Source organism: Nuphar pumila, chromosome 6 (assembly GCF_984573655.1).
Source record: "Nuphar pumila chromosome 6, dmNupPumi1.hap1.1, whole genome shotgun sequence".
NCBI lineage: Eukaryota > Viridiplantae > Streptophyta > Magnoliopsida > Nymphaeales > Nymphaeaceae > Nuphar > Nuphar pumila.
Genome location: NC_143254.1, coordinates 87,924,654 through 87,934,400, shown reverse-complemented (window position 1 = coordinate 87,934,400; position 9,747 = coordinate 87,924,654). Strand labels below are relative to the sequence as shown.

The window sequence follows — 9,747 nt, the reverse complement described above, 5'->3', positions numbered from 1 at the left end:
GTACGAAATTGTGTATCTGACTACAACGAAATGGATAAACCCATCCTCTTTACATGTTCAACATATAATCTCGGGGCCATACCCTTAGTAAAAGGATCTGCAACCATTTCTTTGGTACCAATGTTATCAATACACACATGTTGATTCTCAGTCCTTTCCTTGACAACAAAGTACTTCAATTTCATATGCTTGCATGATGTAGTACTCCTGTTGTTGTTGGAGAAGGACACAGTGGCTTCATTGTCACAATATACCCTAAGTGGTTTCTCAATGGATTTAACCACTTTGAGTCCAGATATGAAGTTTCACAACCAGATAGCCTGTGACGTCGTCTCAAATAGTGCAATAAATTCTGACTCCATGGTGTGTGCAGCAGTAGTGGACTGCTTCCCACTCCTCCAAGAAATGACACCACCAGCAAGAAGGAAGATGTATTCTGTTGTAAATTTTCTACTATCAGAACATCCTCCTAGATCAACATCCGAATAGCCAATCACTTCAAGGTGCTTCGATCTCCTATAGGTCAACATATAATCTTTTGTCCCTTGCAAATACCGCATGACCTTTTTTGCAGCTGTCCAGTGGGCATATTCTGGATTTGATTGAAATCTGCCAAGAACCCCAACTGCATAGGATATGTAAAGTCGGGTGCAGGTCTGTGCATATTGCAAGCTATCAACAACTGAAGCATATGGTATTTGGTTCATAAGTGTCTTGTCTTCTTTAGTTTGAGGATAATCTTTGAGGCTCATTTTATCCCCTTTAAGTATGGGTGCCGTAGTAGGAGAACAATTCTCCATCCCATACTTTCTGTGAATTTTATTTATATAGGTTCTTTGAGAGAGGCCTAAGATACCTTTTGTTCTGTCTCGATGGATCTCTATGCCGAGAACAAAAGCAAACTCTCCCATGTCTTTCATCTCAAAATGAAGGGAAAAAAACTCATTGATTTATGTGAGCATGACCTTATCATTTGTTGTAAGTAATATGTCATCTACATATAATACTATGATTATGAACTTACTCCCACTTGTCTTGAGCAACACACATCAGTCAACGATGTTTTTTGTAAATCCAAAAGTCAGAATAACTTTGGTAAATTTATTGTATCATTGGCGGGAGGCCTGTTTAACTCCATATAATGACTTATTTAACTTGCAAACAAAACGTTCTGCATCACCTTTAGAGAAACTTTGAGGTTGATCCATGTAAACATCCTCATCAAGTTCACCATTTAGGAAAGTTGTTTTTACATCCATTTGGTGTAGCTCTAAATCTAAATGAGCTACAAGGAAAAGTATAATCCATATTGATTCTTTAGTTGAGACAGACAAATGTCTCACTATAGTCAATGTCCTTCAATTGGGTAAAACCTTTTGCAACAAGCCTTGCTTTATACTTATCAACATTACCTTTGGAGTTTCTTTTGGTCTTAAAGACCTATTTACACCCAACGGTTTGACTCCCCTAGGTAATATAATAAGGTCCCACACTTTATTTTTGGCCATAGAGTCTAGCTCTTCTTTCATGACCTCAATCCAAAGTGAGGATTGCTTACTTTCAACAGCTTCCATAAATATCGTGGGATCATCATCTATGAGATTTACGGGCTCCTGTAAATACACTATATAATCTGGATAAATAGCAGATCTTCTAACTCTAGTGGATCTCCATGCAGGTGGAGGTTCCTGATCCTTCTGTATGTACTCTCCAGTATTATCCACTAATGGTTCTTCTGTAGTGGGTGCATCACTTGTGGGTTCAACACTTGGTTGAAAAATGATAGACTATCTATCTTTTATCTCAGGGGTATTATCCTTATCCTAAGATTCCTCAAAATTGAGGTCTTGTGATGCATCTTTCCCAACAGAACCATTTTCTAGAAATCTTGCCTTATTCGTTTCTACTATATATGGTGTATGGGTCATACATTAAAACTTGTAACCTTTTGACCTTTCTGGATAACCAATGAAAAAACTACTGGTTGTCCTAGGATCAAAAGCCTTTATGTAAGGGTTATAAACTTTAGCCTCTGCAGGACAACCCCATATGTGCATGTAAGAAAGGGTAGACTTCCTACTTGTCCATAACTCATAAGGAGTTTTTGGAACGATTTTTGTAGGAACCTTGTTTAAAATATGCACAACTTTCCTTAGGGCTTCACCCCACAAGGTTACAAGTAATGTTGAATAATTCAACATTGCTTAGACCATTTCTTTAAGTGTTCAATTTCGCCTTTCAGCTACACCATTCTGATATGCACTACCGGGCATGGTGTATTGAGGGACAATGCCATATTTCTTCCAAAATTGAGTTAATGGTCCTTCTTGTCATCCTATATCAGTAAATCGCCCCTAGTATTCTCCACCTCTATCGAATCTAACAATTTTGATTATTCTCCATGTTTATTTTTCTACCTCTTTCTTGAAGTCTTTGAAAACTTGATAAACTTCAGATTTTTCAAATAGGAGGTACAAATACATAAACCAGAAATAATCGTCAATAAAGGTGACAAAATACTTTTGGCCCATAAAACAAGGGGTAAATGGTCTACATACATCGGTATGAATGATTTCCAATAATTTATCACTTCTTTTGGCATTTTTTTTATATGTATTTGTCTACTTAGCCTTGATGCAGTCCAAACACGGTTCATTATTTATGAAATTTAAGGATATCAAGATCCCTTCTTTCACAAGCCGTTGGACTCTCTCTTTCAAGATGTGTCCTAAATGACGGTGCCAAAGAAGATAGGATTGATCATCTACCAGGTTACGCTTATTTCCAATTACTTGATTAGTATTAAGAATTTTCTGGATATGGATTGGGTTTCCAGACGATACAAATCCATCACACAATAATGCAGAACCAATCAAGACATTATCTTTATTGATATATAATTTGGACTGTTCAAACTTCATACAATATCCAAATTTATCAAGCCTTGATACATAAATAAGGTTTTTGCTATAGGATGAAACACAGAAAGTATCTACCAAATCCAGAATGAAACCACTATATAATACTATTCTGCAGGTCCCAACAGCCTTCATATGAGACCGCATCTTATTTCCAGAGAAGATGCTGCTTTCATGACTTGTCGGTTCCCTCTAGTTCAGAAATGCCTGTAGAGAATTGACAATGTGCACAGTGGCACCTGAGTCAATCCACCAACTATTAATTGAAACATCAATCAAATTACATTCATGAGAAACAAATGACAAGTTACCTTTCTTGCTCAACTAGAGTTGGTACTTTACGCACTTTGCCTTTTTATGTCCCTTCTTTTTGCAAAAGAAACACTTCACTGCAGGAACATCAGACTTAACAGGTGCTTGGTTGGGCTGAAAGGTTGACTTTTTCTTGGTCTTCTTCTTAAAAGATTTTTTTTCGGTCCACTTTTCTGCTGAACTTTATGAGAAGCCATATGTGCACTATGCACCTTCTCACCCTTCAACCTGTCATCTTCCTCAACACACTTGGACAAGAGATCATTAAAAATCCATTCATCATTATGTGTGTTGTAGGAGATTTTAAAGAGACCGTACTCAGCTGGCAATGATGCCATAATGAGGTGGACAAGGAAAGAGTCTGAGATAGTCAGCTTCATGTCATTAAACTGCGTGGCTATGTTTCTCATCTCTAGTATGTGTTGCCGGATGTTTTTCTCATTCATGTATCTCATAGATGTTAACTTAGACATAAGGGTACTAGCCCTAGCCTTGTTAGAACTCATGAATTGTGCCTCTATAGCAGCCAGAAAATCTTTTACATTCTTACATGTGGGAATGATATTCCTTATGTTCTTAGCTACCCTAGACTGCAGCAAAAGCATACTAAGGCGGTTAGAACGCTCCCACTTCTCAAAGTCAGATTTTTGTTCCAGAGTGTTAGTAGGTGTTAGTTTAGTAGATTCCTCTTTTCTAAGAGCTAGGTCTAAATCCACGTACCCTAAAGTAAATAAAATTGTTTCTTTCCATTCTGAGAAGTTAGAACCATTGAGGAAAGGGATACTAGATGGGCAAAAAATTGTATTAGGCACTACATAGACAAAAGATAATATTATTGCACGTAATGAGACATGTAAAAGGAAAGATAAATACATGAATAAGACCCTTAATTATTTACTCTTTTCTAGGCAAGTGTCAGGGGTCATTATGGTCCCACTTTGGTGGGTACTCATAATACACAAATGCAGTTCGTCTCCCACTATTTAATAAAACTGAGGAAACATGTACCCAGAGACAATCGATATGGTACCTTTGGGTACTACACATCTCATGTGTTGGGAGAAACTTCCTTCATTTTATCCTACTAGCCTCTGAATATAACAATACCGTATTTGGATGACATATTATTTCTATGAGGCTAATACAATTTCAATGTTAAAATTTCTAACTAGACATTTGCAAAAATATACATCAGTTCACTTTGGTGAAAATAGATACATACAAATGCAAATTTCATGTTAATCCCTATATCAACATTGATGTGAAAGCTTAAACAATCATGCATACTAAAAATAATACTACACATATCTTTATGCATTCAAAATGTGTATACATATGCATGAAACATGCATAATATCAATAGAAGCATATATATAAACATTAAAACCGACTCTAAAATATAATGAATCAGTAATATAACTAAATATGCCTTAAAATGCCTCATAAATATGATATGCATGCTCTAAAATATGTATGTCAGCCCTAGAACCCAAGAACCAGTCCAAAAACATGATGAACAGTCCCAGAAATAAATGTATCGGTTCAAAACTTGATGAACCATAAAAGAAACACCCTCAGAACAGTCTCAAAACGAAAAACTAGTTATTCAAAGTGAAAGAACCAACTCTAAAACCCTAGGACCCGGTTTAAATTCACTCAAAGCCGGTCCCGGAATGCCCCGTATCGGTCTCAAAAGACATATGGACTGATACAGCTTGTTTCAGGTCGTTCTGTCTATTCCAGAACATACCATTTTGTTCAGACAGAAACATATCTATTCTGGGATAGTTGTTCAGAATGTTCTATCCATTCCAGAATACTATATTCTAGGACAATTGCACAGGGTGTCCGGGACAGAAGTTCCTGATGTTCGAAACGTTCTGTCAGTTCCAGAAAAACATGTCCGGGACAGACGTACCCAGTATATATGGACTTCAGATCTATGGATCCCGAAACAAGCTGACCCGGGTCCAAACCTGGACCTGTTACTGTAGCACTGCCTTATGTTTCGGGTTCGGACTAAAACGAGTATTTCGAATCGGGTCCAGACCCGATCCGATTATCGTTTTCGGATCTAGGGAAAAATGGATATTCAGGATCGGGTCCAGACCCGATCCGGTTTCTCGAATATAAAACATCGTTATGATGTTTTTCAGAAAGAAAAAACCCTAGTCGCCTCAAGCGTCTTCTCTCTCATCGATTTTAAGCTTCTGGCGAGGCGCTCGGTGACTCTGTCGAAAACGACGGTGATGCTCAGCAGGATAGATGGCGGTGGAGCCGGCGGCGTCTTCCGACATCCCTCAGCCCCCCCCCCCCCGCAAAAAAAAAAACAAGATTCCCCATCCGGCGAGACAGTCGGTGATTCTTGCGAACACCGACGACGACGCCCCGCGGGAATGATGGCAGTGAATCCGACGGGGTCTGCTGCAGTGCAGACTGAAGGTCCGGCCAGAATCGACCTCCTTCCCTGCTCTGGTCACCACACGGTGACAGAGGCGAAAAGTCGGTGGATAAAGAGAATGACGAAAAATGCCCTGTGTAAGTAATAATTTTTTTTATATAGAGGGTTTTTTCTGGCAAGACGACCGACGAGGCCGATGCCGTCTCTATTATCTGGGAGGGTTTGGGTTTCACCCAAAACGAGTACCACATTATTTTTGGAAAAATCCCTTTGAACAGGGGTTTCGCCAGCGACCGGTGTGAAAAATTCGATCCTGGCAAAAAAGGTCAGAAAAGAAACAGTGACCTGACACTGGTCGTGTCGGTCACAGGAACTCGTCTGGACCTGACACGAGTTGTGTCGGTCACAGGGACTCACCCAAACCCGACACGGGTTGTGTTAGTCATAGGGACTCATCCAGACCAGCAGACCCGACACGGGTCTGGATCCAAGATTTTGAACCGTAACCTTAACCCAATTCGAGTTGGATCCGAAATGGGTCATCCGATATAGTTTCCATAATCGTGACCCGATTCAATTTATAACTGGATCTGAAACGGGTCATCCATAACGAGAATGAACTGTATCAGACCGGTTCAGTTTATCAGAACAAAAAACCGATTTTGTTTCCATCTCTGTTTTACCTTATGCAAAGATGGGTGAAACATGCCAAGAGGACCAACACAGAACCTAATGGCTCTGATACCAATTGTTGGACAGCAGGAGTTCTGATAAAAGCAATATCTTGGATAATCCATTACAGGTGAAAAATAAACCCCAGGTAACAAAACAAGGATACATGCATTCTGCACAAAAAAATGGAAATACAGAGAAATAGAAACATGTACCTTGTGTCTCTACCATTGATTGATGATGGAGCTCGGGCGTCTGGAGTAGAGCAGAAGAGCCTTCTCCTCTAGCTTTTCTTTGCCTTAGGTGAGTCACAACACTTAATGAGAAAATTAGAGTAGGGACTCAACCGTGTAGGTTAAAACCTTTAGGAAGATGTATATCACACACCCCTGTCCTCAACCACGCATGGATACTTGTATTCTCTTCTGTAACTGACTAACAGTTAGAGATAAGCCCACGACTAAGTGGGACTTATCTCCACTTCAAATCTATATACATTTGATGTCCATAACTGTTAGTTATGAAAAATAGATTTGAATCTGAACTAAAACCGGATGGATCCAATCCGAATCCAAATAACTAACACTCCTTTTCCAAAAGGCACAATATGGTCATCATCTAAAGCAAGTCCACCATTTTCTGGATGGTCTCAGTTAATCAATCCAACACGCAGAATAGATTGAAAGAGCGAGGCTATCATTTGGCTAGTTTCTGTTTTATGTGCGAAAATGCAAAAGAATTTTCAGTTCATCTGTTAAGTCTCTGTCCGTCTTTCATTACTCTCCTTAGCAATTCTTGGAACATTAGTGGTCTACACATTCCTCAGCAAAATGAAGAGATATCTTCTTCCTCACCTTCATACCTTGAACTTTGGCAGAAAAACAGAAAACTTTGTGGAGATGGTGGCTACTGTTCTCATGCTGATGGTACATCTGGAAAGAAAGAAATAGAAGGGTCTTACCAACGGAGTCTCCCTGGCTTGTAGGAGCATCTAGTGCACGTCACCTGGTGTTGGGACGTTGCAGGTTCAAAACCCAATGGTATAGTTGTATAACTGGTAAGGGTCTGCCTAACTCCAGCTTGTCTTTCTAAAAAAAAGAAAAGAAAATACAGGGGTCTTTCAAGGCAATCACTCCAACTTTACGCATATTCAGCAGTATTGCTGAGAGACTGTAGTTTTGTTTTTTGGAGCTGCAGGACACCAAATTAATGCCAATGAACACTTCATAACCACTTGTGGATTTTCGATCATCGGGCTACCCGGCTCCGTCTTCATTGGTGTATACAGACAAATCAAAATTAGTGGAATGCGTCATATGTAAACCATAGAAAATAGTAAACTTTAGATAGCGTAGAATACATTTTACTTCCTGCCAATGATCATTGGTAGGTTGGTGCATGAACTAACACACTTTATTCACTACAAATGAAACATTCGATCAAGTCACGGTAACGTATTGCAGGGCACACACAATGTTGTGATATGAAGTGGTCAAAAGCATTACCACTAAAAGTGGACAAAGAAAGATTAGTAGCCATAGGGGAAGAGAAGGGTTTGGCTCCATGCATGTTAGTCCGATTAAGAAGGTCCAAGATATATTTGCATTGACAAAGAAGCAACCCGATGAGAAGAGAGAACTTAAACACCCAAGAAGAAATGTAGTTGTCCTAAATCCTTAAGGAAATTCATGCCCCATATTAGAGTTAAGAGTGCAAATTTGAGAAGGAGAGTTCTCAGTCATGATGATATCATCCACATAAATCAACACAAAAAGAAGCACATAAGAACCTCAAAAAATAAAGAGAGGTGTCAATATGAGAACTAATGAAACCAATGCCTAAGAAAAAAGTACTAAGCTGGTGAAACCATGTGCGATGAGCTTGTTTAAGGCCATATAAAGCATGTTGATGCTTGCACACATAATGAGGAAACCGAGGGTCTTGAAAGCTAGGAGTTTGTGCCATATATGCTTCTTTATTGAGAACACCATGAAGAAAAGTGTTTTGGATATCTAGTTGCCAAATTGGCCAGTTGTGTCCAGTAGCAAGATCAAGAATAATGCGAATAGTAGTGGGTTTAACAACCAGACTGAAAGTTTCAAAATAATCCATACCTTCTTGTTGACAGAATCCCTTGGCGACAAGATGAGCTTTATAGTGTTCGAGGCAACCGTCAGATCGTTGTTTAACTTTATAAATCCATTTGCATCCAATAACATGATGGTGAGAAGAAGAAACAAGAACCCAAGGGTCATTGTTGATGAGGACATTAAATTCAGAGTACATGGCTTGCCTTCACCAAGGATTTTGATTGGCTATGGTAAATGAGGTAGGCTCGATATCGTGGATAAGTTCAGAGAGAAGGGCGACGGTAAGAGAATGTTTAGTGGAAAGGTAAAGTTTGAGTTTGTGGGTGTCGTCCATGGTGTGAGTAATCATGTGATGTGTACGAACTGGTGCTAGAGAAGGAGAAGAAACTGGCTCAGTAGGGACAACTGACAAGACAAGATCGGTAGAAGGAGCGGGAGATAGAGGGGGGAGGTAGGTCTATGGGAACTGGTAGGGAAAGGAAGATTGAAGAGAAAGAGACAGAAATGGAAGGTGGAGGGATAGAGACATTCGGATAGAGGTCAGAAGGATGGGGTATGGCAATGGGAACAACAGAAGAAGACGGAGAGGCCGAGGACAGAGAAAGCGGCAAACAACCAATTTTTGAGAAAGGAAAGCGGATTTCATCAAAAATAATATGTCGAGAAATAATTATTTTGAAAGTGGTCATGTTGAGGCACACATAGCCATTCTGTTAGAGACTATAGCCCCAAAACGTGCATAGGGTGGATCGAGCATCGAGCTTATGACGACGATAAGGTCGGAGGCAAGGAAAACAAGCATAACCGAAAACTCTCAAAATTTTGTAATCAGCAGTTATTTTGAAAAGAAGTTTTAAAGGAGTTTTATGAGCAATGGTGGTCGATTAATGAGATAAATCGCAGTTTGAAATGCATAAGGCCAAAATTTCAAAGGAATGCTAGCATGAGCCATAAGGGTGAGACCAACATCAACAATATGCCGGTGTTTGCATTCGGCATTGTCATTTTATTCATGTGTGTGAGGACAAGTAACCCGGTGGCCAATCCCGCAAGCTTGCAAATAGGTAGACACATTACAATACTCACTGCCCCAATCAATATGAAGAAATTTAATTTTGTCATTGCAAATATTCTCAACACTCACTTTAAACTGCTTAAAAACATCAAACACTTGCGATTTTTGATGTAACATATAGATCCAACAATATCTAGAAAATGCATCAATGAAACTAACATAATAACGTTCATTATTAACTGAAAAAATAGGGGTTGATCCTCAGACATCGGAAAAAATTAAATCCAAAGGCTTAAAAACTTTATGAGAGGAAGAAACAAAAGGCAAGTTATGAATTTT

General features: G+C 39.3%; 1 pseudogene; it reads right to left on the bottom strand.

Annotated features, from left to right (window-relative positions):
• Nucleotides 1-305: 305 nt before the first annotated feature.
• LOC149835054 (secreted RxLR effector protein 161 pseudogene) lies at nucleotides 306-800 on the bottom strand (annotated as a pseudogene).
• Between the last annotated feature and the right edge of the window lie 8,947 nt (nucleotides 801-9,747).